This window comes from Acipenser ruthenus, chromosome 30 (genome assembly GCF_902713425.1).
Source record: "Acipenser ruthenus chromosome 30, fAciRut3.2 maternal haplotype, whole genome shotgun sequence".
NCBI lineage: Eukaryota > Metazoa > Chordata > Actinopteri > Acipenseriformes > Acipenseridae > Acipenser > Acipenser ruthenus.
The window spans coordinates 12,087,985-12,104,447 of NC_081218.1; the positions used below are offsets into that span (position 1 = coordinate 12,087,985).

Consider the following 16,463-nt stretch of genomic DNA (forward strand, 5'->3'; position numbering starts at 1 on the left):
AGAATTTAATGAATGTTCTGCCTCTGGTCTGATATGCCCATGCCTTGTAAGTAAATCTAATTAGAAAACCATATCACTTATCAGCAGGTTTCACAATGCCACGATTAGCACTAATCTTGGACTACTTTGCGTTATCTTAAGGTAGTCAGTACAGATCGGGGTCTGTGAATCCACCTTCTGCACAATAAACATATTGTATCATTGGAATCATTTGGCTTGAGTTCAATCACCAGACCATGTGCATGCACATTAATTCTGAAATCTTCAAACATCAGGATTAGCACATACAGTATGACTTGAACTAGGTACGCATTGGGAGAAGGGTACATACTTATTCTGGTGCCAGCAATGTCACAGAAAGTGTTTGTAAAACATCTAATACCTAATAACAGTGCGGTAAATCCAATACAAATAACAGAGATTACAGTCAAGCATGGAACTCTGGCTTACTTGAGGTCTGTCCAATTACCCTGTAACCTTGCACAGGGAGGTATAAAAGTCAAATTAACGACCTACATCACTGAGAGCAATAGTAATGGTGATTAATCCTCTGGCTAGATGCATGAATCGCTGACAGTGGCTTCATCTGATCATTGCCCTGACTGAGCTTCTCCTGCTGCACTGGAATCCTCTTCGATCCAGTGCAGTGTTTGAAGGCTCATGCAGTATGGATGCTCTTTTAATGGTATTTCATGAGGGGGTACTGAATGTGGCGTGCAAGGTTAATGAACTGGCCTTTCAGCTCTGTAGCTAGTATGACTTTTCCCTTGATGGACAGTATTCAGTTTTACAGAACCACGACACATAGTTTAGAACAATCTTGAGGATCTCTGTAAAGAGTCAGGCTCTTGCTTTCTCTATGTGTCAGTTCGAGCACAATCTGCACACACACAGATATGCGACACAATTGCGCACACTCATGTTTAACCCATAGGAACACACAGTACATATATACATGCTTTGTAGTCTTGCACATAGATCATGTATACTTTAGGGGTTTGGGAATATTTGGCTGACTGGGGATTGTTCATGTTTAATAGTATCACTCACAAATGTTTTTTTTTTTTTTTTTTACCACGTATGATTCAATGTTTCACTGCTCCGTGCTGGCAGGGACCAGCGTTGAAACAGATTTTGTGCGTGCAAAAACTGGTTAGGGGGAATGGGAGTGAGAACAGGTTGATTGCTGGTTGTGTGCTTTTACCAGTTGAACCAAATGGACAAATAAAAACACACACACATGGCTCATGCGCGACACATGCACACATACAGAACACCTACACACATGCAGTACGCACACACACACACAAACACACACATGATCATGGATACCCACACACTTTGGCACAAACGGAGAGCACCAGGCTCTGTGCTGTATTATGTATGTGCATTCATAAGCCTTAGATAAATAGATCCAGCCCCCTCCTAATGCGCTGTGCTTCCCATCACTGAGTTAAGGGAAGCAGGCTGAGAATCTGAACCAAAGCAAGCAACAGGAGAACTGTTCTATGCTCTCTGTATATTTATATATGCATATGTACGGTATGGAGATGGATAATACAACATCATACATGTACTGCACACAGTCCAGCTGATACCGACACCAATCTCACCAAGACAACAGACATAAGAAATATAATATTGATCAATCGTTACATAAATACATGGCCAAACCAATATTGCAATATGCCAAAACGCCACGGTCTTGTCTGTGCTATCCTTTTAGATGAAGCATTAGCATTTTCAAAAGCCAGTCTGTAGCCAGTCACAACAAAATCTGGCAAAGACTTGGGCAGAGATGACAATCCCGAGGCATGTCTGAAATGTATTCATCAATTTTGTTTTGGATATTGACTGGCCAGCAGCTCTTTTGTACACATATAGTTTATAAGATCACACACCATCATTTATTCAAATAAATAAATTAACTTACTATGTGAGGAGGCAGGGTGCTACAGCATCTTTGGGTCCCTCTCTCTCTCTCTCTCTCTCTCTGTATCTATCACTTCTTTCTTGTTGCTTTTCCGCTCTGCTCACCAGTGCATCAGTACATCTTCCAGCCTTGCTAGAGACCAAGAAAAAAAAATCCTTTTTTCTAGAAGCTGTGTAGGCGAACGATGGATGGTTGATCTTGTTGCTTCAATCCCTCACTCAGTTTCTCTCTCTCTCTCTCTCTCTCTCTCTCTCTCTCTCTCTCTCTCTCTCTCTCTGCTGTTCTCAACTAGCGTTGTTGAGCAGGAGAGATAGAGTGGGGAAGAATTCAGCGGACAGTTTTTTTTCCTCCTGAGTCTCCTCCCTCCCACTCCCCCCCTTCTCTCTCTCCCCCTCACTCTGTTAGAAGTGTAGCCTGCAATCTGGCTGTCACTCAGTCCCTCCACGGTTGTAATTGCAGCCTGTTGGTAACACTACAGAGCAGTACATTTGTGGCACCCTGTCCCTATGCCTGCCTAGTCTAATGGGCAGTGTTGTGCGATACACTGCCATTACAGATTCTGTCCCTGTCAGTGAGTTAAGATGAGGTTAAAAGCTCTAAAACCACGAATGCAGATGAGCCTGGCTCTTTAGCATTGTAGTTAGGATGCTTGTGTGGTGTGCAGAGTTTCCGGTTTGTGCCCAGTCCTGTTACACAAGCAAGTTACCAAGCTGCACCATGCTCAAGTCACAGGCCACAGCTAAAGTCCTTTGTGTGTTTGTCTGTGGCCTTTTTTTAATGAAAAAACATGGAAACAAAGAGGTTGCAGTATTGTTTTATTAAAAAGTAATAGACCTTATTTCACTATTAATACACGCTACCTAAATAGTGCACAGTCATCACGTGTTAAAAACCCACCGTTCTCCCTCAACTCCATGTCAGGAGTGCTCTCATTACTGTTTCCTTCACATCCGCACACCAGGTGTGGTTGATGGCTCTACAGTAACTGAAGATGCGTTCATTCATAATAATGAGCCTGATTAGTCTGTCGCACGCATCGGGAATGGTGATGTTAAGAAAAAGCAAGTATAGTAATCTGCATCCCAGATATGGAGCCTAGGGGAAAATATGTGCACTCAGAGGGATCTGTTTCAGATGGCTGGTGCATTATCAGTCACAAGACCTGAGTTGGAAATGGTTGCAAAAATAATACTAAAAATAAAGTAAACACAGTGGTTATGGTTTTAAATGTCTTTCTAAATTTATGAATTGGACACAATAATATATTGAAAAAACTAAACCTTATAGTGAGAGCTTGAGGATTGCTTATTAATAGAAGCGCCTGAAAAAAAAAATGTGCATCAAATAATTATGTGCAGAAGCATGTGTGGATGGACGAACACATGTGTGCTGTATCTGCGTGCGTGCGTGCGTGGGGCCTGTATGTCACACAAGGTAATGTGACTCAGTCAGATATCCAAGGACCCACAGAAGCTCTGCTTTTGTTTCCGATTCAGTGCTTCTCTATAGAAACCACTCATTGCATCGCCCGTAGACACGGTGTAACTGCAGCTGAGCACACCGGAAGGCTTTAGCCTCATCGCTTTGTTGAACTTTTCTTTTTTCTTTTTTCTTTTTGGACGTGCAGCTGTGGGGAGTATTTTAGCATTGAATTGTGAAACTTCCAGGCTTGTTGTGGTTTGTTTCCAGATCAGCAGGTCTAATATTTTTTTTTTGGGGGGGGGGGGGGGGGGGGGGGGCTCTACTAACTCTGTAGATTCCTGTTTGTTCCTTGAGATCAGAAAATGCCTAATTTTTATTTGTTCCAAAAAAACATCTTAAATCAGAGCTTTTTACTGTTGTGCTCCACTCTTCTGGTTGACATTAGGCAGATTGAAACATTAATGTGCTTTTATATAACTAATTATATCTAGAGTGTATGGTAAATATGAGCTCTCTTGTTTTGTTTTTAACTTTGTACAGCACTCTGGGATACCATGGCGTGAAGGGCGCTTTATAAAAATGCATTTGTATTGTATTGGACTTTTCTCCAAGTCCCTTCAGCTCTAACCATTACACCACACTGCTTACCTCTCAGTCCCTCAGCTGTGAGCACTAGGCCGGAATGCATCCTCCTGTTGCCTCTGCTTGTGTCACAAGAAGATTTAGATAAACTGGGTGCGCTGACCCACAGCTACCCTGCGCTTTATTATCAGGATGTAGAACACAGGGATGCTTCAGACAGGATGTTCTCTGCAACACATTTAAATGTCACCCTATCGCTGGGGTCAAAAGACGTCAAGTGGATTCGATCAAAATGACACTGAAACCCAGTAGAATTACAGCAGCTATCAGCAATGTTCATTTACAGGTCCTCAATCAATCTAGCCTGATGTTTTACACCTCTGGTCAGGTTTGTGTTTCAGCACAGGAACTTCGTATTTGCTTTAAATCTTTTATTCATTTTTATAAAATTGCTATTGATTCTCCAGTTGGATAAAGGGGTGTAAGATAAAAGGCTGAAAATTACATTGAAGTCAACCAACCAAATACTCATTTTAAAAAGCTTACGAGACTGCTGGCATTTTCAAAAAACGCTCGGAAAGGTTTCATGAGCATCAAACTCATAACCAGTCTTTACAAAAAGCAGTCTTTAAATAGCATGTACAGCTATGGTCAAAAGTTTTGCATCACCCTATAGAATTAACTCATTTTGCTTCATAAAGTCAAATGAAACCTGCTGGATAATGTTACGTTAACATATTGAATTACATGCCTTGTCGTAGTTTTCCATATAACTGACACGAATTGAAAAATGTGACATTTCGAAATCTAACATGAAATACTGTACTACTATTATGGCGTCCGCTTAGTCTAAATCAGTGGTGCACAACTCAGGTCATGGAGGGCCGGTGTCCCTCCTGGTTTTTGTTCTAACCATACCCTAAATTAGTTGGACCAATTAAGCTTCTAATAAGGTCCAATAAAGTACTTTAGGGTGCAGTTGGAATAAAAACCTGCAGGGACACCAGCCCTCCAGGACCGAGTTGTGCACCACTGCTCTAAATAATAACAGGGGTCAAAATACTATTTCCAGTTATGTACCTCCTTCCCTCACTGGTAAGATCATCATTCTCCGATTGTTCAGAGGGACTCTCTTCCCTGGACCTTTTCGAAGAGTAATGAGTGTAATATGTCAGTCCCTGGCCCCACGCAGTCTGCTGGTTAATTGTGTGTGATTTTAGCTGAGGCGGCTTTAATTTGCACTGTGTGTGTGTGCTGCCCTCTCAGTAAGAACCTCATTCTTGTACTGTGCTGATGATAAATAACCTCAAGCTGTTTTATCATTATAAGCACAGCGGTCGTTTCTATAAAGTATATGTTTGAGTATGTGCAATTTTATAGAGACTGTATTGTGAGCTTGTCCTCTTATAACAGTTTGCATGGAATAGACTAAGCATGGCAACCTTCAACACTTATTCATACTAAATACAATGAATTCCCTTTGAACTGGTACAGCATGATCATAAAAAGATACTGGATAACTAGTATGAGTGTGGTGAATGTATAAAAAGGTAGATTTTTGCATGATAATAATTCAGTGTGAGTTAAGGCTTTTGATTTGACGTCGTTTTTAGTTTGTATGCTACTAAATTGTTAATGACATTATTAAAACAAAGGTAGTCGTATATGTTTTTAGATTATGGATGTCAGCAATCTGTGCATCTCTGTCTCTAGCACATCGCCTGCCTCCTGCCTTCCCAGCCAAATATAGAAACAAATCACACTTTCAAATTAAAGTCTGGCTGTTTGAAGTTTTCTAAATTATATCCACAGGATATGTCTTTATTTTCAGCTATTTTGTACGCACTAAATGACAAATGATTCCTTCTCTTTTTTTTTTCTTTGACGCCTCAGGGGTTGTAAATTCCTTTAAGTTTCAGAAGAGATAAACGTTACAAGCTGTGACCAAAGGTTTAATTTATTTTGAGGCAGTGAGGCTTTCTGTTTAGAGGGACTGAGAAGTAGGCAGTGGGGATCAGTAGGTGCTGTACAACTGAATGGCTTAGACACAATGTGCCCTACAGTTTGGAGCTGAAGGACTATGGATGGAGGCAGTGCAATCCGAGTGGCTAAAGCTGAAGACCAGAGAAGCTTCAGCCTAGTCTACAGAGCTAAGGGGCTGTGAGCTGAATGAACTAGAGGTAAGTAGAGTGACCTATTGGTTAGGGCTGAGGGACAGGAAGGTTAACAGTGTGGTCTAATCGTTATATCTCTGGGATTTAAAAGCAGAAAGTTCAATTAGATATCTTTTAAATTGAATCCCCCCTAGTAGGGGAGAATGGTCTGCTAACAAGGGCCGAACAGCCTCTTCTCATTCCCAAACCTTTCTTACGTTCTTATGTTCTAAGTAGACAGACAGACAAATGAGATAAGCATTGTCTCTCAAGCACAGTCTAAGGAAGGTTTTCAATCAGAATTGTAATTGTTTCAAATTAACAGAGGGAAATGTGATAATTTTAATGTGGATGCCTCTCTGATTGGGCATGACTAGATTGCATTAGAACTTGTAATTGCGGAGCTGTGCTGCAACCGAGATAAATAATTACTTTGCTACAACAATGGAAAATGTTTTCAGCAAACAGAACAAGCTCCAGGGTGCAGGCGGAGTGGCAATATATCCCAGTTTCACCTGCTCATCTCAGTTCCACAGCTCTTCAGAAGCACCAGTAACCGGGCGTCCTATCTGAATGATCAAAATGATATGCAGGTCTCATATACGCCTCTGTTTAGATCATTAAAACACAACACATTTTAATGAATCAGGGTTATGGAAACTGTCAACCTGAACAGAGCTTGGGAGTCTGAGGAGTAGATGTACTAAGATGGGCCAGTCGCAGCACAATTTGCATTTCCATTCTTACAATTTGCAAAGTATACTTTTTTTTTTTTTTTTTTTTTTTTTAGTAGTCGCAAATTGATTTTACCCTGTTTTTCTCCCAATTTGAAATGTCCAAATGTATTTTAGGCTCAGCTCACCGCTACCACCCCTGCGCTGACTCAGGCACCACTCGGGAGCTCCCTCTTAGTACATACAACAAAATGTACGTACTAACATATATAAGAGAAAATATGTTAATGAAGAGAGCCACAATCTACTAATTTCAATATTTGTTATGTCCTCTTAATGAGATCTCTAGCATTGCGAGAGCCGTGCGACATTTTTCGAATAAATAATGAAAGGCAGTTTAATCCCATCAGATTCTATAGTGGGGCCCCCACCTGCACCCCCAAATAAAAAATGTGTTTCTATCAAAAAAAAATTCATAATCATACAGTATCCCCTCGCTAAAATGGATAAATACACATTTATAGTGCTCAATGCATTACAGGAACCCGCAACCCGCTGCAGCATTGTCTTCTTACCTGCAACCCGACCCGACCCGACCCGACCTACTGCCTGGGTAGACTGACTCTCACGCTTTCACATTCACACACAGATATCTCTACCATTCTCTACAGATTGAGTTTACACAATAGGCTATACAGCGTGGTAGCTTCCTCTAGTGGCCTGGATATAGTTTAACACTGTAACATATTAACTATCTCTACTTACTTTACTATAAAATACCTGTCTATTCCTTTTGTGCCACCAGTTGAAAGGGAGCTACACCTGTGCTTTCACAGATATGTACCAGTTTTGTGGCTGTCGTGCACAAAAACATAATGACAGGTTTTACAAGCAACGAATCCAGTCACATGTTCATTATTTTCATTGGTTATTCGCTAGTTTTTGTATTTTCACATGCTTGACAGGGTTCAAATTGGAATCGAATGTTGTTAAAAACGACCTACCGCAATTGTAAAAACCCAGGAATGTTATCAATAAAAACTGAAACGGTCCTTGATTATACTGTATACTTCTAGTCTCCTGTTTCGGTTCGCTTTCGCTGGCTATGTACTCCCACGACAGTCTCTGTTCTTCAGTTTCCTTCAGCATCCATCAGCATACTGCCAGTCATTTATAGTGTTGAGCTTAATACCAGTGTTCAGAGCCCTGACTATTGACCCAGCAAGTTTCTTCTCGTTGCTTGGCTTATTCCTCTCAAGAATGCGTTTTTCCAGTGAGAGACTAGGAAGGGTTTAAATCAGGTGCCTTATTTTCTGGCCAGTCATTCGTTCATCGAACATCTTTCTGAACTGACCAAGCCTGGCTAACCCTTCACTTGTAACTGGGTGCACCCCTCATCCATATTGCATAGATGTCATGACATCACCACCAAACAGAAATCCAATTTTCTCCACCTATCTATTCTTATTCATTCTGTGATTCTATTTCAAGAAATTCAGATATTGGAAAAAGGATGGTTCTTAACTGGGCATGCAAAAATAGAGGGGAATAAGCTTTTCATCCCAAGGTCAAATCTGTTCAGTGTTTCAATATCTGTACTCTACTCACAAATTAGTCTTTTTTTTTAATCCTCTTTGGAAATTAGACAAAGGCTTGTCAAAAACCATTGTCTTTGTTTTTTCATTGTTTTTAATTTATAACAGCTTATTATAAACTGGCTGCAATTGCGTGTTAGTGACGAACGCACTTTACTCCAGTCTCGTGTTTATTTCTGAAAGGACATTTTATGAAAGACAATCACTATTTCCGATTCACTGGGACGAATAGGATTGTCTGCTGGTCTAACAAATGCATCTGGAAAAATACTGCATTTTGATTGGTTGTGTGAACCCCTTACAGGCAATTTGAAAATCATGGAAAACTCAAGAGTGGGACCAATTAAGACAGATAGATAGCCAAGCAGACTGAATAATAAATATAAAGTTGCAGCTCTTTAGGCTGTTTTTTGATTGAAAAGTTTTTCTGTTTCTCATTATCGTGCACCTTCGATGAATCCATCAGAATCCATACCCGGCAGTGCACATCCATCCTCAGCTGTGTATTAAGCTGTCTTAGTGTGTCTCTCGCTGTCTTCAGTAGGGCTTCTTTGAAGTATTTTAAGAGCATACAGAGCTGTTTTCCTGTGTGTCCCCAAGGTGCTTAAGATGTCATTCAATCTCCAAGGAACAGAGCTTTACAAGTGAGACTGAGTTATTCCCCACAACACATCGACATTTCAACTTCTCTCTTTTTAACTATCACTTAGAAAGAAATGTTGCAAAGCTCAAACCTAGAAAATGCATAATACATATAGATATATATGTCTATATTTTAAATGAACCTGTTCACCTCCACTTTTTGACACAGTTGTCTATCCAGAACCAAGCAACAACAGAATATCAATGATTCTCTGCTGTAACTAGTAACTCTGCTAGTGGTATGTGCTGTGGGGATTGTAGACACACTTTAACTGGTTTCAGTGGTTTGTATATAATCTGGCTTGTTGAGGTTCTGGCTAAATCAATAGAAAGAGAGACCCTCATTGTTTTAATCTAAAAGATTCAATCCTCCTGGAATTCTCTATCTGTTGATTTGAGATCTGCATCGTCCATTGTATCTTTACATCTTTAGCTAACTTGTTAAATAAGTTGGTGACAGATGACATGAAGTGTCCCTAATCGATGTGTATGTGTTTTGTGTACAATATGTTGGGATTAATTTCCCATGGCATTGTTTAGTTTAGGAATCCAATGTGACTTTCTCTTTTAGGGAATATACTTTTTTAAGAAGGGCCTAGCTGCAGTAGACTTAGCAGAAATGATGCAAAACTTTTGGCCACAGCTCATTAAAAATAAAAGCACTATTCAGACATTGTCTGTGTTGCATTATCCACAATACTTTTTGTACATCTGTACTAGCAACTGGGTAATAGATGTGTGATGATGTGTTTCAGAGCTATAATTCATTGAAGTGTGAGGTTTTGTGCATTCCTCAGTTAGCACAGTTATGAAACTGACACAAATACCAATTCCTGTCATTTGTTATTTTGAAGTGTGAAAGATTTTGACAATGTTGTTTATTTATTTTGCAGATGTTATTCTGTTATTGACAACAAAAAGAAAATCATTGGAGACATATTAAACACATTTTAACTATGCATAATAACATTGTAATTATGTGTAAGTACACATGTATTTACTAAATAACTACTGTGTAACTACACAGTCATTAGAGACACTTACTGTAAAGTGTTACCCAATATTCTTTGTATAATGCCATATGCACTAATTGGCATCCTTGATGAACTCACAAGCATATGCATTACTGGTACAGAGTCACTATATTTAATAAAGAGGTTGAACAGGACCCATCTCTCTGGGCTGGGATACAGCTCATTATTGGCTAGAAAGGAAGCCACGTTTGCCCTCGCCTGCAGCAGCAATATGAAAGGTTTGTGAAGGGGTTTATTAAAAAAGTGAATTTTTCATAAGTTTATTTAGGGAACGGAGAGCTTTCGCATGCGTGCAGTGATAGCGGAGAGTATAAATAACACAGGTTGCTCCTGGATTTTCCTCAAGCTAAGAGAGGACCCCAACTTAAAGACTTAAAGCTAATAAATTAACTCTGCAAATATAACCTTTAAATGCAGTGCTATCGCCCTGCTTGAATCAGATTCTTAGTTAAGAAAAGTCTGAGATGTTGACTTCACACACCTCTTCTGGTAGTTACTTGCTAGTTAAGACCTTTATGCTGCTCATAATAAACCAAGACGTCACTTGAAATCACAGCTCTGAATTTAATGCATGAGAATATGAATGTTTCTGTGAAATTCCATTATGGTTCAGCATAACTAAGAAATGCAGACCCCTGTAGCTAACTTTGGTAAACTGTAGATGTGAATGGTTTTAGCTGTGCACAGAACAGCTCAGCAGAACTTTGCTGTGTTGTGACCCAGGCAATGTGACAACACTATAAAACATATTAACTGATATGAATTATAATATATACCAAAGCCTTATCACTATATAAACAAATCAAAGTAAAAAATAACTACACATTTTCCCAGATTATTACATGGATTTATATTTCCTAAAATACTTTTTGTATCAACTAAAAGTTAATCTAATGAATCCTTGTGTTCCCTCCAAGCTACTGTGTTGTGTGTAAATACACATTTTATGAGGGATAAAACATTTTCATTGCAATAAAACCAGCTGTAAAACCTTAGTTGCAGAAAGAACACACTTACATAACTGCTCAAGTAGCTTCTTGTTCTTTTGATACCATTGAAACGGTCTGAACATTTGCTTCAGCAGTCTGAGCCTTTGCTTCAGCAGTTTATATTGCACTCCGTAATATTTGTATTATATTTGCTTACTATTGATCTATGTGCCCCTTTCAAATTTCTTATTGCAAGTTTTGTCAAGCTTATGATTTTTTATAGTAATACATAGGGGGGCTAATGCTGGCAAAATAGGCCACTGTGACATCATCATTTGGTAAACCTGTACTGTAGAGGTACAGAGTTTAGGAAAATTCCCTTCTTTCTAATTCTTTTCATTGGGCACCATTTTCTCTTCAGTTGTGTGTCTGAGCGTGCAAGCTGTCAACTGAGCCAAACTAGTGCACACAAAAACTATTAACTCTTTAAAACTTGTATAGGGGTGTCCAATCACGCACCTGGAGGGTATTCTTCCTCCGTGGGTAGTATACATAGTTTGTGTTCTCTTCTTCTCTCCCGGTTGTACTACAAACCCTGCTGCCCTTAATCGGAATTGGCTGGTTCGCTGGTCTGTGGGATTTCAGAATAGATTGCTGCTTCGCTTAGCGCCCCTAATGACTTCTTCCTTCATTAGACTAATTAATGCAGATTGGCTGCCTCACTCCTTGCGACAGGCGAGTCAGCCAAGCGGCCCGGCTGCTGGAGCAAGGGACGCATCACCATGGCAACGCCAGGAGAGTATTCTTTCATACCAAAGAAAGGAAGTTTTAAAAAAAAATATGATTTTACTTTTTTGGTGCTGAATTATTAAGTCTTTTCTGAGTAACACGCATGTACTGAGATTCTGTGGGGCTACAGATACTTTATATAAATGTCTCCCACCTATTAATATTCTGACCTCTGTGTAATAGCTGTACATAAGCAAGATACATCTGAACCCTGCCATTGTAACTAGCATGTAGCATTACAACAGTGAACCTGTATTATTCTTTGTCTTGTCGATACATTATTAACCAATAAAAAAACAAAAAAAAACATTGTGAGCTAATTAAAGATGTTTTTTTTTTAATTGCATTTTTTTTATAAAGTTTTAGAATTGTAATTGATGTTTGTTCCTCACATAAAAATGTGTACTTAATAGCTTTGGAAATGTAGTACAATGTCTGTTAAGAAGTTATGGACAAACAAACAAACAAAGGTAACACTTTTCATTCAGTGTCTCTAATTACTGTGTATTTGCACAGTAGTTACTTAGTAAATACATGTGTACTTACACATAATTACAATTCTATTATGCATAGTTACAATGTACATAATGTGTAATTGTTGCATGAAATAATCCTAACCAGAGCCCTAACTCTAAACCTAACTTTAAACCTAACCCTATGTCCCCCCAACCCGAACTCTAACCCTAACCCTAACCCTAAGCCTTTTCTGATACAATTGTGCACTTACAAAAGATGCTACATATTTTTTGGGGTTGTACAACTCAGATAGATAGATAGATAGATAGATAGATAGATAGATAGATAGATAGAGAGAGAAACCACGTGCATTTACACCTGATTGCTTCAGCACACTGTGACAGGACACCATTGTTTTGACAGGACTATGTTTGTTAATTTATTTTCAACACATAGAAAGTCATCAGCGAGATACCAGGTGAACAGGCTTATCCGTCTACCTGGCTGCTCCCAATGTCTTCAAAGCCGTCCAGAATCATTCTCCTTATCAGGGAGCATTTTAATGAAACATTTCCTACCCATTAAGAACGTAGGGAGCTGACAGCAGTGTTATTAAGTTGGACAGCTGATGGGATTTGCATAGGGTAAGCTTTGAGCAAACATGTCCTTTGTATTCTCTACATTTGTATTCTCTACATTTGTGTGAAGAATACTGGCTGTTACAATTACTAGTTTCAGTCGTGTAAGCCCAAGACTTTGTTCAGGAATATTCTGAGTTATTCCAGATATTCTGCATATAATATCAGCCCAGAAAGAGAGAGAGCGACCCCTACTGAGCCACTTCTTGCACTACAGCAGCTGGTTTGCCTTGCTGGTTGCCCATCCAAGCAAGCCCAACCTTGCTCAGCTTCTGACGAGAAAAGTTGCCGTGGTGGTAGGGTGGCTGGTCATGGGTTAATAAACAGAGACTCAGTCCCGTCTGGGAATAAAGAGAGCGAGCACTAGCGTATCAATCGAAGTCTCGCTAGCTCTGAAGTGCCTTCTCTATACTCTGAGACAGATTGTGGGTTTTATTGTTACAACCAGCATTGTGGCTTTCACAACACATAAAGATTCAGCGTAACTCTGTTAGCTCAGCTAGGCCTGGGAGCATTGTAAACGTTATCTTAGCAGTGTGAAGAAGTCTCTGTATTGTTTAATTCCAGAATGACTGCAATGCATTTCCTCTGCAGTGATGCTGCTGCTGCTGCTGTCATTGACCGTGCTTTGTGAAGCTGATTAGTATACGCTAAGAGAACACAGAGAGTTTGAAATGGAACAACTTCTAACAAACTCAGACTCGCTGTCAGTCCAGCCAATGTCGAGAGGGATTGATGAAAAGAAAAGGTAGCAAAGTAAACAAACAGGAGAAAAGCAATGGCAGTCACTTGTGTAGTGCTTTAGTGAAACACACTCAGACAACAAGGCTGGGAGCTGGGAGATCCAGCGCCAAGTGTCTTGATAACCTGGGTCTGATTATGACGCCAGCCAGCTTCTGAAATATTCCCTCACCACAATCCACTACCATGTGGTATTGAGATTACCTTTTATATTATAATGATACCTGATTATCAATGCTAAGCAACATAATATTGCTTAAGGTTTTAAGCTGCCATGCTTTGATTTACTAAGCCAAAAAAAAAAAAAAAACCCACAGTAAACCTCCCATCCCTGCCTAGTTAATTACAATATAATCGTGTGTTAGCTCATACATAATGAAATGTGAGTTTAACATAATTCTCTTCTCCAAAGAGAGTCTGCAGTCGCGTTTGTAGGTTTCTTGTGCAATCATATCTACAATAAAACCTTTTATATCTGCAGTGTCTTCTTTAGTGATTTCCAAGAAACATCTCGTTTAAAAAGACAATCAAACACACACTACAATCAGCACACTAGTATTCCATTCCAATTGAAACAGTTTCTGGACCTGTGTCATGGAGAAAAATACATTTAAACCCCAATACAGTACATTATCTGACTGGGACCAGAGATCAGGGTAATGTTAGTCATGTCCTTGTTGCACTGCCCTCCACCTCGCTACCTGTCTGTGTTCTTTATATATCAAACAGGGATCTTACTCTTACCCTTTCAGTGCAGATGACTGTACCTCCTGAAAGAACACTCTGTACAGCACGGCTCATTAATGACTTCTCCCTCTCTGCTCAGGCTGCTGTAAACCAGGCTGAAGTACAAAGACAGAGTGCTGTGAGGCAGAGGCAGCTTGAGAGCATTTCTCACAGACCACCATTTACTCCACGTGATATCGCAACAGTCTACGGAAGCCATAATAGGGGTACAGTAGTATTTCATGTCAGATTTCAAAATGTCACATTTTTTAAGTGTTGTCAGTTTTTTGTTAAGTATATGGAGAACCACAAAGCGGTATGTAATTCAATGTGTTTTCGGGACATTATTCAACAGCTTTCATTCGACTTTTCATTCGACATTATGAATCCAAATTAGTTCATTCTATAGGGTGATGCAAAACTTTTGACCATAGCTGTGACCATAGCTGTGTAAAATACTGCTGCATTATATATATATATATATATATATATATATATATATATATATATATATATATATTGTGAAGGGTTTTAGTCCTTCGGGTTCTTTTCCAGCACTTAAAATGACCCAGCCACACACAAAACTTGATTTTTAACAGCGCTATTGCGCTAATTTTTTAATAGTCACAAAACCAAAATAAACACAATACAAAACAAACACCTAGCTCTGCACGAGCACTAACTACACCTCAGGAACACCCTAACTACCAGTGGGACAGCTAGGCTGTTTCCCCACTACACAATAAACACCACACAGGTTTCATACAACGTACTTTTACCTTACGACTGCTGGGAAGCAGAGTACCTCTTCCTGCCTCCTTCTACTCAGCAGCCTAGAGCAGACTGACTGCTCTCCTTATAAACCCTGCACCTGGCTCTAATTTACAATCAAAGCCAGGTGCAGGTGATAATTAACAATAAAACAATTAACAGAATAACAATTAAACAATGAGCAAATTAACCAAAATGTGCATTTGCACATGTTTTCTGCAGGGAGTATTTTAACCCCCTCCCTGCTGTGTTACAATATATATATATATATAGTACAATAATGCAGCAGTATTTTGGGTACAGTAAATATGTAGTATGTAGATTTCACACGCAATGCTTGTACATCCATAGATAACTTGACTATAAAACGATGTTGCAAGACACCACATGATTCTCCTTTAGTGTAATTTGAATGTGACTGCCTCACCTATGTACGGTTTTACAAATGTTATGCTTTTATCTATGCCAAACATATTTTATTAAACCTCCATATGTCGTGCTTTGTTCTGTGGAGTACCTAAGGGCTGTTTGTCAGATAAACAAATGCATGACCATCTTACAGGAGGAAGCAAACTGCCCCCCTTTTGTTCTGTTTTCCCTTCGTTTCTCTCCGTGGTGCTTTCAGAAGGTTGTGGAGTTTAACTGGAACAGCAAGCTTGCTGTAAATTATTGAACATTCTGTTCTTATTGTCTTGGAACTGAGAGATGGAAAGAACCCAGGGCAGCAGTGTGGAGTAGTGGTTAGGGCTCTGGACTCTTCACCGGAGGGTTATGGGTTCAATCCCCAGTGGGAGACACTGCTGTTGTACCCTTGAGCAAGGTACTTTACCTAGATTGCTCCAGTAAAAACCCAACTGTAAAAATGGGTAATTGTATGTAAAATAATGTGATATCTGTATAATGTGAAATAATGTATAATGTGATATCTTGTAACAATTGTAAGTTGCCCTGGATAAGGGCGTCTGCTAAGAAATAAATAATAATAATAATAATAACCCAAACAGCATTATTAATGAGGAAGGAACTGCACTACAAATACAACCATTGTGCTGGCTCTCTAGCTCCAGTCTGAGCACTCCACTCTCAGCTCTCCAGCACTGTTACCTTGATCTGAGTAATGATTACTAGCCTGAGCTCTCCACTCTCAGATCTCCAGCACTATTACCTTGATCTGAGTAATGATTACTAGCCTGATCTCTCCACTCTCAGATCTCCAGCACCCATCATCTGTAATCACCAAACTGATTGAGAGGATTCCCCATTCCCTAGAAAGGGTGCAGGGAGAACCCTTTGGGATTAATATTTAATACCCCATGAACTGATGACAGCTTTTACCTTGCAGTCATCGAGTTCGTTGTGAGTCCTGAACCATGTAACA

General features: G+C 39.6%; 1 protein-coding gene across 1 annotated transcript in view; it reads right to left on the reverse strand.

The window, feature by feature from the left end:
- The window catches only part of LOC117394795 (leucine-rich repeat neuronal protein 2-like), a 41,380-nt gene extending 26,944 nt beyond the window's left edge, over window positions 1-14,436 (reverse strand). Inside the window, exons 1-2 of the mRNA XM_059004966.1 lie at window positions 14,333-14,436; window positions 1,934-2,065 (exon numbers count right to left, since the gene is read on the reverse strand). The gene's annotated coding sequence lies outside the window, so the exon portion shown is untranslated. The remainder of the gene's footprint in view (window positions 1-1,933; window positions 2,066-14,332) is intronic.
- Window positions 14,437-16,463: the final 2,027 nt, after the last annotated feature.